At 45.6% G+C, this 14732-nt stretch overlaps 1 protein-coding gene across 22 annotated transcripts in view; it reads left to right on the forward strand.

The window, feature by feature from the left end:
- LOC140429166 (teneurin-3) overlaps positions 1–14732 on the forward strand; it is a 3593949-nt gene that overhangs the window by 336998 nt on the left and 3242219 nt on the right. For all 22 annotated transcript variants that reach the window (XM_072515817.1, XM_072515806.1, XM_072515811.1 and 19 more), the window contains exon 2: positions 6504–6557. The gene's annotated coding sequence lies outside the window, so the exon portion shown is untranslated. The remainder of the gene's footprint in view (positions 1–6503; positions 6558–14732) is intronic.

Here is a 14732-nt window from a genome sequence, read left to right on the forward strand (position 1 = left end):
ATCCTGCAGCTGCTGCTTGAGGCGGTCTCTGAGTGGTGGTGGGACTCTACGAGGTGCGTGAATGACCGGGGTGGCGGCCGGTTTGAGCCGTATTCTGTAAGTGTAGGGCAGTGTGCCCATGCCCTCGAACGCCTCCTGATTGTGGGTGAGGAGCGAGTGGAGCTGTGCCCTAAATTCTGCATCCGGGAAGTCGGACGTGCCTTCTGGAGACAGAGTGTGTACCCGCTGAACAAGGTGGAGAACCTTGCACGCCTGTGCGCCTAGCAGGGAGTCCTTCGATGATCCAACTATCTCAAAGGACAGTGTGGCTGTGTATGCATTGTGTGTGACCTCGAGCTGGCAGGATCCCATGGCCGGGATAACATTTCCGCTGTAATCGACCATCTGACAGCGGGATGGCCGAATTGGTGGTCTGACCTTCAAGGCGTAGAAGGCTGCCCATGCAATAAGGTTGGCGGAGGCACCAGTGTCTAAACGGAATGTGATTGGTGATCGGTTGACCGTTAGGGTGGCACACCATTCATCACCCGGATTAACGCTGTTCACTGGCATCGGCTGGTGGGTCCTGCTTGGGGACATCCGGTTCCTGTCAATGACCGCGACGCGGAAGGCTTCCCGGTTGTCGGCATCACCAGTCTGTACATCGTCAGGGTATGACTCGGTGTATGGAGGCTGAATGGCCCGCACGTCCCTGCGATGCTGGCGGAATTGGGGAGTGTTGGCAGGTTGAGCTGCTCAACAGCAGGTAGCGTAGTGGCCCATCTTGCCACAGCGAAGGCATTGCGAATTCTTTGCTGGACATTGCCGCTTTAAATGTGCGGATCCACAGTTGCCACATGTTGTGACATCATGGCGTTCGTTGCGCCATCGCGCATGCGCAGTTCGGTCCTGCGTCGAGCATGCCTGCGCGTCGCGTCCTTCTGCGTCGATGTCTCTTTTGGCGCGTACGAGAGCGGGAGGCTGCGGAAAGTGCGCGAAATGGCTACCCTTGTCCGGGCCGCGGGCCGGGAGGAACTCAATCGACTGGACCCACTCGGCCTCGTAGGACCCCTGCTGTGCCGATTCGGCCGCCTGGAATTGGGAGTACCGGCTGGTCGCGTTTTCATGGAGGACGCAGGCTTCGATTGCGGTGGCTAAGGTGAGGCTCTTAATTTTGAGGAGCTGCTGGCGTAGGGTGCCCGAGGTGACCCCCAAAAACTATATGGTCCCGAATCATGGAATCGGAGGTGGCCTCATAGCTGCAGGACTGCGCGAGGATACGGAGGTGTGTCAGGAAAGATTGAAAAGGCTCATCCTTACCCTGCAGGAGCTGCTGGAAGACGTACCTCTCGAAGCTCTCGTTCCCCTCGACGCTGAAGTGCTGCTCGAGTTTAAGAAGGACAGTCTTGTACTTCGTCTTGTCCTCGCCGTCCGCGAACACCAGGGGGTTGTAGATGTGGATGGCGCGTTGCCCCGCCGTGGAGAGGAGGGGGGCGATTTTTCTGGTGTCCGAAGCATTCTCCCTTTCTGTGGCTTCTGGGAAGAACTGGAAGTGCTGTTTAAACAGCTTCCAGTTGACGCCGAGGTTTCCAGCGATTTGGAGCGGCTGCGGCGGGCTGATGGTGTCCATGGTGCAGGATGGCGGATTCCTGAAGATGTGTAGGTAGGTCTCACAGTTGCTGGGTTCCAATCCTGGTACTATGTCGTGTTGGGTGTTCCGCTATACAGACGAACCAACACGGTTGCAGATGGTACAACTCTGTTTTATTACTATCAATAACAACATCTGTAAACTTATGACTGTGGTTCGTTCTTTACCCTTTAACCTGTGGACCCAGCCCTTTCACTATCTTTGAGAGGCACTCAGCACATGGTGTATGTCTGAGTAGCTTGCTGTGAGCTCTGTGCCCTGAGCTGTCTCCTGCTGGAATGAGCGGGAACTGTGGTGTTCCCAGTTTTATAGTGCGTGTGCTCTTGCTTGTGATTGGCTGTAATGTTGTGTGTGTGTTGATTGGTCCGTTGATATGTCCGTCAGTGTGTATGTGTGTTTGCACCATGATGTTTATCTGAATATCATGACAGTCACCTTATATTCCCAGCACATCAGTCTCATCTCATGGTAAATCTCCAAAAGTCTAAATCTAAAAAATGTCTTGCACCTAGCATGCAACTGCCATGCTTGAGATCTTGCACTTAAATGTATCAAAAGATATTAATAAAGGCTGTCATTTCTTTTTTGTTCTTTTGCCCCTGAGCTGTACGATATTGTTTTCAATCTATTTCCATTCCCTATGATCATTATGCAGTAACAAGCCACCCGGTGCGAGTGTCTTTTTAGGAAAGGGCGGCACGGTGGCACAGTGGTTAGCACTGCTGCCTCACAGCACCAGAGACCCAGGTTCAATTCCAGCCACACCTGTCTGTCTGGAAAATTGCACTCGTGGAGTTGTCCTCTTTCAGATCAGATGTTAAACTGAGGTCCCTTCAGTCTGCTTGTGTCGAGGATCCCTGGGCACTATTTGAACAAACAGCAGGACAGATATCCCTGGCAGCCTGACCATTATTTATTCCTCAATCACCGTCGTGAAAAAAGCAACGATGATGCGATCAATATCATATTTGTGGGAGTTTGCTCTGGGCAAATTAGCTGTCGAGCTTCCCCCATTACATAAGTGATTACAGTTCAAAAGTCCTTAATTAGTTGTAAAGCACGTTAAGACATCTAGTGGGAATGAAAAGCAGCATTTAAATCCAGAATTTAAATATTGAATCAAGATGTCTTCAGCATTTTCAACAAGTAATCATTCGCTGATGATTTGATTTTAGGGCTGGAATATGAGGTGCATCCGGATACTTAAAACAAAAAGAGCTGTAACGTGTGCATGATGCTGGGTCCCCAAACAGGAGCAGTTGAACAATGAAACCATTTCCATTCAACGAGAAATCCATTCAGAATAGCCGAACATGAAAGCTGAGGAGAAATGTTTCAACCAGTTTTTACTTAATTCAAAGAATGCCAACCGTACTAAAGAATGCCTATTCTTTTCAGTTTTCTCACATACTGTGTAACTCCTCAAAATTACATTGTTCGACTTTATCCCTCCCCCTCTCCACCGCTGGTGAAATCTTTTGTCGTCTAGAAAGTTGTGACATTATAATGCTTCCCTTGCTTGCCTCCCTGTTTCTATCCTTCGCAAACTGCAATTAATAACCAAACTCTGTGATCTTAAACCTTTACTACACACAGTTCAGTATTCACATCAGCTCTGTCACTGCTCATTGCTGTGCTCTAACAAATTAATATCAGCATCCTCATGCATTGCCTTGGCATTCTTAAAGGCTGTTTTTCTTATAACGCACTCTAATCTGTGTTGTATTATCTCTTTCTAGACTAACACAAACAAATCTGAAGCCATAGAGGTTGCGCACAGAGGTTTAATGGAGGCTTCCTCTTACTGTTGAAGTATAACCTCCCTACTTTTTGTATTCAATTTACCTCGCAATAAACAATAACATTTTATTACGGTTACGGATGGGCAGGGGGATTAATTTAAACAGCCCTGATTTCTATTCTTACTATCTGTCTGTAAGCAGAAGGTGCTTTTGATTTCTAATTTCCCCTTAATTAGTGGCAACGTATTTCCCCCAACCCTTTAGTTTGGAGTGTTCTAATCTTCTATTAATAATCTCACAGCAAACTCGAGATTAGATAAATTAAGAGGGTTGATTTTTTTTACACACAAAACACGGGAAAGAGATTTTGCAACATCCGCCTGTTTTACATTCGTACAATAGGAGAAAAGGGGAAGAAAGGGGTATAGGGCCTTAGAATTATGGTTTTAAGTGAGTCCAGTGTCCAGAATCAACAGACCAATGGTGCATTCCTTCAGTAGATAGTGAGCTTACTGTTGCAGGCTGACCTGTCTTTCCAGAAGCAAGGACTTCCAGTGTGGGGGAAGACACATAGAAATGAATTAGTCGTGAAGCTCAAATGCAGAAAGTGCAATGTCCTAGTAGATCACAATGCAGATTTGGACCAGGCAAGTTACCTGGATGGAGCTCTTTCTGCTGCTACCTGCTCGATGGTAAAATGATGGAAAAAGACAGACTGATTGCCCGGAATCCTACTTCTCTTCTGAGGTCAAACAGTGAGTGAAGCCAAAAGTTAAAAACAGTAAAATTAAAGTTCAAACAGCTCAATGTCTCGGTCATGTGACAGGGTGGCTTTGGCTTGAGCTGTTGGGCTAGCAAGGCCCCTGGTTGAAACCCATTGTATTTCGGAGCAGGTAACAATGGTGTCATTAGCACCACATTAGAGATTAGGAGTTATAAACAGCTGGCTTTTGCCCACAGCTGGTTGGGACAGTCATCGCATCTGCAAATTCATTTTGTTGGCTTGGATGAAATTTTTATACGATGCAAGAAGTGTGGCATTCCAGCACAGTGATAGGCAACCTAGTCTGGTGAGTTGGCCGGATAAGTGGTCCTCCTTCACGTCAGTGGACTGCAAGATTAAAATTGGGCATGTTCACTAACCATGACCCCATGAATAAGATTGACTACATTTCACACATGCAAAATATGCATAACGGGTTACAGAAAAGGCTTAATCATTCATATATTAATAGAACTAGAACTTCAAATGGTATAAACAAAGTAAGTATTTCTGCTTTAGTTGGACCCAGAGGGAGTGCTCTCACAATCAATGTTGTGTGCAATCAGCACGCACCGCACTTCACTTACCCTTTCTTTACGTGCGTATCACCTCATTCATACTGGTAGGAAAAAAACTATGCGGTGGAAACCAGTTGAATCTGGCAACACTGCACATGGGCAGTGGTCAACAGAATGTCTCATGGGCTGTACTCAGATTCCTGATGGGTTGCAGGTCTGCCCACCATTGGCCGAAAGCCAAAATACTGCGTATGTTGAAAATCTGAAATAAAAACAGAAAGGTGCTGGAAAAACTCAGCAGGTCTGCCAGCACCTTTAGAGAGATTTGGACGCGATTCTACCATTGGGCGGTGAAGTGCCGATGCCGGCATAAAAACGGGAGTGTTTTACTCCGGCGTCAGCGACCTTTCCGAGGCCCGATTCTCCGGGCCATAGTGGGGTAGCTCGGTGCTGGAGCGGCCCACGGCGCTCCAGATGCCGATCCCAGCGTGAACCCAGCACTGCGGGGTCCGCGCATGTGCAGTTGGGCCAGCGCCACATGCACGGTGGCCTTCTTACCCACGCCGGCCCTGACGCCAAATGGCGCAGTGCTACAGGAGCCGGCGTGGAGCAAAGGAGGCCTCCCCGATCAAGAGGCCGGCCCCGCCGATCGGTGGGCCCCGATCGCAGGCCACGCCACTACGGAGGTCCCCCCAGGGTCGGACCCCCCTCCCCTCCCCCCCCCCCCCCCCCCACAGGCGGCCCCCGGACCCTTCAACGGTAAGCTCCCGCCGGCTCAGAGGACGATAGAATGGCGCCAGCGGGACTCGGCTTTTTGGTGACTGCAGCTCGGCCCATCCGGACCCGAGAATCAGTGCGCCATCCCGGGCTGGAGAGTCGCCGCATACCCCAAGCGGCGCTGCGCCAACCACGCCGGCCCCAGTGGTGCCGATTCTCCGCAGAATCCCGGCATCTGGGCAGTGTGGCGTGATTCGCATGGCCCGCCGGCGATTCTCTTACTTTTGCACTGCTGTGGGCCACGTGGCTGGGGTTTCGCTCAGTATGGTAAAATGTATTTGAATTAGGTTCCTACTCTTTTGGGTATCTCTGGTGGTGGTGGGGTGGTGTTTCTGATGGGGCTCTAATGGGGGGGAGCTGCAGGGGTGGGGAGGGGACAAGCAAGGGGACCGAATTTCCATTGTGTGCGGGAGGGAGGCCTCCCACTGGGGGGCATCTCCATTATGTATTGACCTCCTTGACACACCACATCATCCATTGTATCAAGGCCATGCTTGAAAATACCTGCACCAATTCACGCCCCCGTGAATTCCGGCTGAGAGGACTGGAGCATCACAGGGGGCTGGACAATTGGGGTTTCAACCCTTAATCAGATGCAGATGGATACAGATGACCCATTTGCATCTTTCAGCTGGCGCAGGGCATCCACTGCCACCGCTGATGGAGGCTCACCGCCACTGCTGGTGGAGGGGTCGGACCTGTTTTTAGGCCTCCGCTCGACTCTCTGCTGGATCGGGAAAGGCGGCAGGCAGCGGAGAATCCATCGCCCCGTGTATGGAAGGTTTCAGTTGCTTGTATTTTAACCATGAGGCTCAACTTGATTGTTTTTTTCTTCTCAATGCTTGTGTGACTTTCCTGCACAAAACCCTTGTTTAAGCCTAGTCTCGCCTGCAACCAGATGAGATCCTGCAAAGAAAAAAGTTGTCAAGTGTGGTATGGTGAGGGTGAGAGAGGGCAGCTGGAAATATAATGGGTAAACCCATCACAGATAAAGCTATATGTATAGGTTAGAAAGAATTTTTATAACATATTTTGCTCCTGATTGCTTCAATATTTTGACTTTCTTTCAACAGGCACTCAAGTCAATAACAGTTTGGTGAATCTGGGGTTGATGCCAAGCAACAACCGTGAGTCTATTCCTTTGTTCTCAGAGCAATTTAAGCGCAAGGTTTAGCATTTTGTTTTCTGTTACCATTTTCATTGTGTTTACAGATAAACAAGTGTTCATTCTGTTGGAAGGTTTATTAATATTCATTCTCTAACTAAATTGTTAATTTTGTAATCCGGTTTCATACCCTCGTGAGGCAGTGGAAAAATTGATTTACAGTGCAGTGAGAAACACTTTTGGATTGTTGATAAAATATTGAACAATATATTTAATAACTAAAGATGAGGAAAGGTTTGAAGAATTCTGCCAACGTACCATGTGCTGCACTGCTAAGCTCTGCCAATGAGGAATGCATAAAGATCTACCCCTGGTCGGTCTTAAATTACCTAATCCAAGTGCCATCAGAATTGGAATCATTGTCCCTATGTCATGGTATCGTAGCCCTAATATGCCAAATGCCACCAGCTGAACGATATGTGGATGTAGTCAGCGTTCAAAATATAGGATTGGGCCCATGATTATGATGAACTAGTCAAATAACTTGCCATAATTCCACCTCCAGACACCTACACGAAGTCGATTTACTTGGGAAAGGTTCTCCGAGACTGGTGGGAAATACAAATCCCAGTTTCACTCATTGCTTTCTGGCAAGATTATTGGGGAAGGGGTGCAGTGAGAGAGGGAAGGTACCCTCGCCCAAAACTGTTCTGAGAAATGCATTTTTTTTAAAAAAGATGATGAAAGAATTCAGCAGCAAAGTTCAAATAATCTGTGCACAATGACACAAAAAATGTACAGAATCACATTCTCATTTTGCTGGGCTTTCCTACTTTAATTGAAGTCAACTTATGACACTCTGTCTGCACCAGAATTTCTAAAGCAAATCCCATGTCACTTTATTCTTTGCCAAACTTTAGTGACAGTTGTTTTGCTTTGAATAATTGAATATAATTGCCTTTTGCCCAAGCATATCTAAAGCGTAAGAATACTTCGGGACAAGATGTCCACACTTGTTGACCTTTCCCACCATTTTAAGCCATCAAGAACAGCTGTCGAAACTATAACTCCCCTCAACGGTAGAACTGGGACACCTACAGATTCTGATCTCATGGGAAGGTCTAGAGGGCTGCATATGCTCTGAAGATAATATCTGATTGGACCATAGAAACACACTTTACATAGCAATAGGTGCAAGCCTCACATTGCAGTAGTTTGGTTTTGCTCTCTTCAATGTACGAAAGAGCTAACCTGCCATGAGGTGCAGGTTCATGGGCATGAGCAACTCATATGAATAGCCATTCTTCTGGTATGAGCCAGGACACAGACTGTTAGCAGTTTGCTTGAGCACTGAGAACAGTCCATACTGTCTTCACTCATTCATATATGTTTATACACTGAAGCATTGAAGATCATTTTGGCCGAATGGATATTTCTTCTGCGTGCTCCCTCGTCATTCTTCCAAGAGGACTTTGGAACCTTTGTAGCTATCTTAGATATAATGATAAATAGCTTTACTTTTGAGTCTGGCTAAACATAGAACGTAGAACATTACAGCGCAGTACAGGCCCTTCGGCCCTCGATGTTGCGCCGACCTGTGAAACCACTCGAAAGCCCATCTACACTATTCCCTTATCGTCCATATGTCTATCCAATGACCATTTGAATACCCTTAGTGTTGGCGAGTCCACTACTGTTGCAGGCAGGGCATTCCATGCTCTTACTACTCTCTGAGTAAAGAACTAACCTCTGACATCTGTCTTATATCTATCTCCCCTCAATTTAAAGCTATGTCCCCTCGTGCTAGACATCACCATCCGAGGAAAAAGGCTCTCACTGTCCACCCTATCTAATCCTCTGATCACCTTGTATACCTCAATTAAGTCACCTCTTAACCTTCTTCTCTCTAACGAAAACAGCCTCAAGCCCTTTAGCCGTCCCTCTTAAGATCTTCCCTCCATACCACGCAACATTCTGGCAAATCTCCTCTGCACCCTTTCCAATGCTTCCACATCCTTCCTATAATGCGGCGACCAGAATTGCACGCAATTCTCCAAATGCGGCCGCACCAGAGTTTTATACAGCTGCAACATGACCTCATGGCTCAGAAACGTAATCTTTCTACCAATAAAAGCTAACACACCGTATGCCTTGTTAACAACCTTCTCAACCTGGGTCGCAACTTTTAGGGATCTATGTACATGGACACCGAGATCTCTCTGCTCATCCACACTACCAAGAATCTTACCATTAGCCCAGTACTCTGTCTTCCTGTTATTCCTTCCAAAATGAATCACCTCACACTTTTCTGCATTAAACTCCATTTGCCACCTCTCAGCCCAGCGCTGCAGCTTATTTATGTCCCTCTGTAACTTGTAACATCCTTTCGCACTGTCCACAACTCCACCGACTTTAGTGTAATCTGCAAATTTACTCACCCATTCTTCTAAGCCCTCCTCAGGTCATTTGTAAAAATGACAAACAGCAGTGGCCCCAAAACAGATCCTTGTGGTACACCACTAGTAACTGGACTCCAGTCTGAACATTTCCCATCAACCACCACCCTTTATCTTCTTCCAGCTAGCCAATTTCTGATCCAACCTGCTAAATCACTCTGAATCCCATGCCTCCGTATTTTCTGCTTTACTGCTGAAATGCTTTACTGAAATCCATATACACCACATCAATTGCTTTACCCTCATCCACATGTTTGGTCACCTTCTCAAAGAAATCAAGAAGGTTTGTGAGGCACGACCTACCCTTCACAAAACCGTGTTGACTATCTCTAATCAAATTATTCCTTTTCAGATGATTATACATCCTATCTATTATAAACCTTTCCACGACTTTGCCCACAACAGATGTAAGGCTCGCTGGTCTATAGTTACTGGGGTTGTCTCTACTCCCCTTCTTGAAGAAGGGGACATTTGCTATCCTCCAGTCTTCTGGCCCTATTCCTGTCGACGAAGTTGACTTAAAGATCAAAGCCAAAGGCTCAGCAATCTCCACCCTAGCTTCCCAGAGAATCCTAGGATAAATCCCATCCGGCCCAGGGGACTTATCTATTTTCACACTTTCCAGAATTGCTAACACCTCCTCCTTATGAACCTCAAGCACTTCTAGTCTTGTAGCCCTAATCTCAGTATTCTCCTCGACAACATTGTCTTTTTCCTGAGTGAATACTGACGAAAAATATTCATTTAGCACCTCTCCGATCCCCTCATCTCCACGCACAACTTCCCACTACTGTCCTTGACTGGCCCTATTCTCACCCGAGTCATTCTTTTATTCCTGACATATCTATAGAAAGCTTTAGGGTTATCCTTGATCCTACCTGCCAAAGACTTCTCATGTCCCCTCCTGGATCTTCTTTGCTCGCTCTTTAGGTCCTTCCTAGCTAACTTGTAACTCTTGTGCGCCCTAACTGAACCTTCATGTCTCATCTTTACATTAGCCTCCATCTCCCTCTTGACAAGTGCTTCGACTGCTTTAGTAAACCACGGTTCCCTCGCTCGACCACTTCCCCCCTGCCTGACAGGTACATACTTATCAAGGACATGCAGTAGCTGTTCCTTGAACAAGCTCCACATTTTCATTGTGCCCATCCCCTGCAGTTTTCCTCTCCATCCGATACATCCTAAGTTTTGCCTCATCGCATCATAATTGCCTTTCCGCCAGATAAAACTCTTGCCCCGCAATGCGGTATATACCTATCCCTTTCCATCACTAAAGTAAACATAATCGAATTGTGGTCACTATCACCAAAGTGCTCACCTACCTCCAAATCTAACACCTGTCCTGGTTCATTACCCAGTACAAAATCCAATATGGCCTCGCCTCTCGTTGGCCTATCTACTCACTGTGTCAGGAAACCCTCCTGCACACATTGGACAAAAACGGACCCATCTAAAGTACTTGAATTATAGCATTTCCAGTCAATATTTGGAAAGTTAAAGTCCCCCGTAACAACTACCCTGTTGCTTTTGCTCCTATCCAGACTGGCTAATAAACAATGCCTAACTCACTCTGTAAGATATTTGATGCACCACATGGCTGACGGTGACAGATTTTACTTCTTGTCATATATAGTAGTGTAAAAATTACAGTTGAAAATATCAGTAGTTGCACACATTTGCGTCTGATATGTAAGCAGAAATGTTCACCAATTGCAAATACCTCCCACACTAGGATAATGACTATGTTTTCAATTCATAAAAGACATGTATTCCTTTCATATCTGAAGATACTCCACTGAAAAGTGCTTTGTGATATCACTTTGTTGTGCTTGTGGCATATAATTTTTATTTCCATGTTATCTTCATATACAAATAATTTGAAATGGAGGTTCTATGCAGTAGAGCAAAGCTAATTCTTCTGGGGTAGGGTGTGGTGGGTGGTTGAAGAATCCCTGATTGGAGACGCGTTGGAATCTAAATGAGGCAGCAGATCCTTGCGTGGCTGAGTTTCTTGTGGGATATCATCACCGGACTTGGAAGTCTGACACACCGCCTTGACATTTGGAATCAGGAAACAAAATGAAGGGAGAACAAAATAGCAAGGGGTCATTAGAAATTTATCAACAGGTTAGATGGGACCCATATCGTCAGTCATCTAAGTCAATCCGTTGATAAGGCACCGGCAAGACATAAAATTGATAAGTCAGGCACGGTTCCAGAAAAAAACGAAAAGCAGCCCTCTTGTGAGAATGTAACAGGAAAAGATCCACCTGCTGTGTGACATCAGCAATTCCCACTCTTCAATAGAAATCTCTGGTTTGATTATCTCCACGTTTCTGTGGAACTGTCAAATCCTGTTAAGGTGACTGAAGAATTTGCCCAAATAAACTTGTTTGTGGAGAATATTCATTCATCATCAGAAATGCACAATGGCAACTTTCACTGCTGCGCGAACCTAGGCAGAGGGAGAAAAAAACTCCACTGGCGCTACGTAAACTGAGGTTGATTCCTGAGGGGACAGGCAGCACCATAGGCCAATACCTGCACGGTTTTCTTTTCCATTTATAATATTGAGGATCTAGAAACAGTGCTACGTGAATGAATTTTTCCCCTGTAAAGTTCCGTGTGCACTGATTTAACTATTTACCAGCCTGCTCATTTTGAACTGATCCATGACTTCATGAAAATTAATGCACAAATGCATTTAGGCTGGCACATTAACTAGAGCACTAAAAATAGCACTCTGTGACACTTCAGCTGCTCTGAAATATATTGGTAATAATTTTCTGCTATTTAGATTCTTATATGGTATTAATTATAAGAACTGCTTACTGACATCCTTTCGCAGAATAAATGGATGTTGCTCTGATTTTTAAAAAATACATATTGAATCCTGGCAATGACTGTAAAGAATTATACCTTACAATGCTTCACTTGCTTTTAGGCCATGATTTAGTGGCCGCATTAGCTGCGGGCGCAAAGCCCATAACGACCGCCAAATCTTGTTGGATGCCAAAAACGTGATTTGCGCCAGTGAGATTTTGGGTTTGAACCTTCCCCGCCTCCCCCTCCAATAACACGATCACATTCACACCCAGGAAGGGTTTGAGCCTTATTTGCACACACTATAATACAATTTACGGGATTGACACCATTAGTTCTGACCTCAAGGTATCTTCCTTCCCAGCCGGCATGATGTCACTCCAGCGTGAATCATTACTGGTTTTCAAAAATTACCATGCCGGGGGCGCCCAGGTAAGTATAGCTTCCGGATGGTGAGGGACATGGTCGCCGAGAACTAGTCCTCTGGGGAGTCCCATTGTGGAGGGGTTCCCTTTATGTGTGATGGGAGTGGGGGGATGCGTTCCGATGCTTTCCCCTTGTCAACTCTTTCAGGCCCTGTTGGAGTGACAGTGCAAACCACGCCCTCGGATACTCAGCACAGAGAATTTAGCGAGAAAATTCTACTGTACATCTGGAGAGCTACACGCCTATTTTCAGACTGAAACTGACACTCTGACAAATTTTGGGACGATTCCACCCATAGATTTCTCTCTCCCCGCTATTTTAACAGAGGCATCAACTTGTTTATTCAAAATGGGTTTACACCAACGTTAAAATAGAGAAGAATGTGACCTGTATGCACAAAGTATATGCAAAACAGTCGCCGCAACAACTAACTAATTATGCTTTCTTTGTATGTTTCAAATCCTAAATCAGTCCAGTATGCTATGTGTATTTTACCATTTTAAATTTGATACCCGAGAGTTTGGAATTTAAAAGAAAACAGTTCTTAATTACAGGATATTCTGGTACAGCAAGCAATTCAGAATGCACATGGTATGTTTGCCTTTATTGTAAGGGGGTTGGAGTGTATGACTAAGGAAATATTGCTGCAATAATGCAGGGCTTTGGTGAGATTTCATGTGGAGCACTGTGGATAGTTTTGGTGTCCACACCTAAGAAGCAATATACTTGTCTCAAAACGGGGTGCCACAAATGCTCAATAGGTTGATTCCTAGGATGGATGGGGTATTCTGGGTGGATACCCTGAATGGCGTACCATTCCCTTGAGTTCAGGAAAATGAGAGGTGATCCATTTAAATGGATACAATTCTAAGAGGAATGAACAGGGTTGATTTTGAGAGGCTTCTTCCCCTGGTTGGAGAGTCTGGAAGTAGGGTTCATCACCTTAGAACAAGAGCTTGGCCATTTTGGGCGGAGAGGAGAAGAAATTTCCTCGGTTGGGGGGTGAGGGGTTGTGAATCCTCACAATCCACAGCCGGGTGTTCAAGAAATGTATTTATTTGTTAAGTGTATTCAAAGTTGGGATCAATAGATTTTTGGACATTAAGGAGAATGAAGATGGGGCAAGAAAGCAATGTTGTATTGAACGATCAACCACCATCTTACAGAATAATGATGCAGGTTCAAAGGGCCAGACACCTTGCCTCTTTCCTACTTCTGATGTTCTTTATTCTTAAATACCTTCTACTTTGGAAAAAGCCAAGCAGTAATGACCTTAGTACATTTTCTTTTGGCAAATTACAAGATTTTTAAAAAATTTGTTGATGGGATGTGGACATTGCTGGCTGGGCCAGCATTTATTGCCCATGCCTGAGAGCATTTAAGAGTCAAGTACATTGGTGTGGATCTGGAGTCACATATCGGTCAGACCAGGTAAGGGTGACAGATTTCCTTACCTAAAGGATTTTAGAGAACTAGGTGGGTTTTTACGACAATCAACATTGGTTTCATGGTCACCTTCAGACTTTTAATTCCAGATACTTTCTTAAAAATTGAATTCAAATTTCGCCATCTGCCCTGGCGCAATTCGAGCCTGGGCCCCTAGAGCATGACTCTGGGTCTCTGGATAACTCGTCCAGCGACAATACCAGTATGCCTCTGCCCCCCCCCCCCCACCCCCCCATTTGTGCTCTTTGGAGTTGAACTTTCTATTTTTCTTTCAAGTAACCCTGTATGAATGCATCAGGCATTTACTGAAGTAAGCTTGTGGTGCTGTACTGCAAATCTAAATGATTGCCATGGACACGGAGCAGGATATAGTTACAGAATACAGTTTCTTGCTGCAATAACGGAGTATGTCAAGATGGAAGTAAAAGGCCAAATCAACTGTCCTTTACAAATAATAGCAAACTACTGCAGATGCTGGAAATCTGAAATAATAACAGAAAACTGCTGGAAAAGCTCAGCAGGTTTGGCAGCAACTGTGGAGAGAGAAACAGAGTTAAAGCTACGAGTCTGCATGACTCTCCTTAAGAGCTTAATTAAGGATGGTAGGGTTATGTGGGGAGGTAGTGGCGTAGTGCTATTGCCACGGGACTAGCAATCCAGAGAACCATGCTCTGGGGACATGGGTTTGAATCCCACCAATGCAGATGGTGGAACTTGAATAAAAATCTGGAATTAAAAGTCTAATGACGACCATGAAACCGTTGTCAATTGTTGCAAAAACCCACCTGGCTCTCGAATGCCTTTTAGGGAAGGAAGTCAGCTGTCTTTACCTGGTCTAGCAGACATATAACTCCAGACCCACAACAATGTGTTTGACTCGAAAATGCCCTCAGGGATGGGCAACAAATGTTGGCCCAGTCAGTGATGAATAACAAAAAAGAAAAGAAAAAAAAAGGCCCATGCAGATAAATTGAAGAGCATGGCCTACATTCTCTGGAGTCTAGGAAAATTAGAGGTGAGTTTATAAAGTTGGATGTTTTGTTCAA

The sequence above is a fragment of the Scyliorhinus torazame genome, chromosome 9 (assembly GCF_047496885.1).
Source record: "Scyliorhinus torazame isolate Kashiwa2021f chromosome 9, sScyTor2.1, whole genome shotgun sequence".
Classification (NCBI taxonomy): domain Eukaryota; kingdom Metazoa; phylum Chordata; class Chondrichthyes; order Carcharhiniformes; family Scyliorhinidae; genus Scyliorhinus; species Scyliorhinus torazame.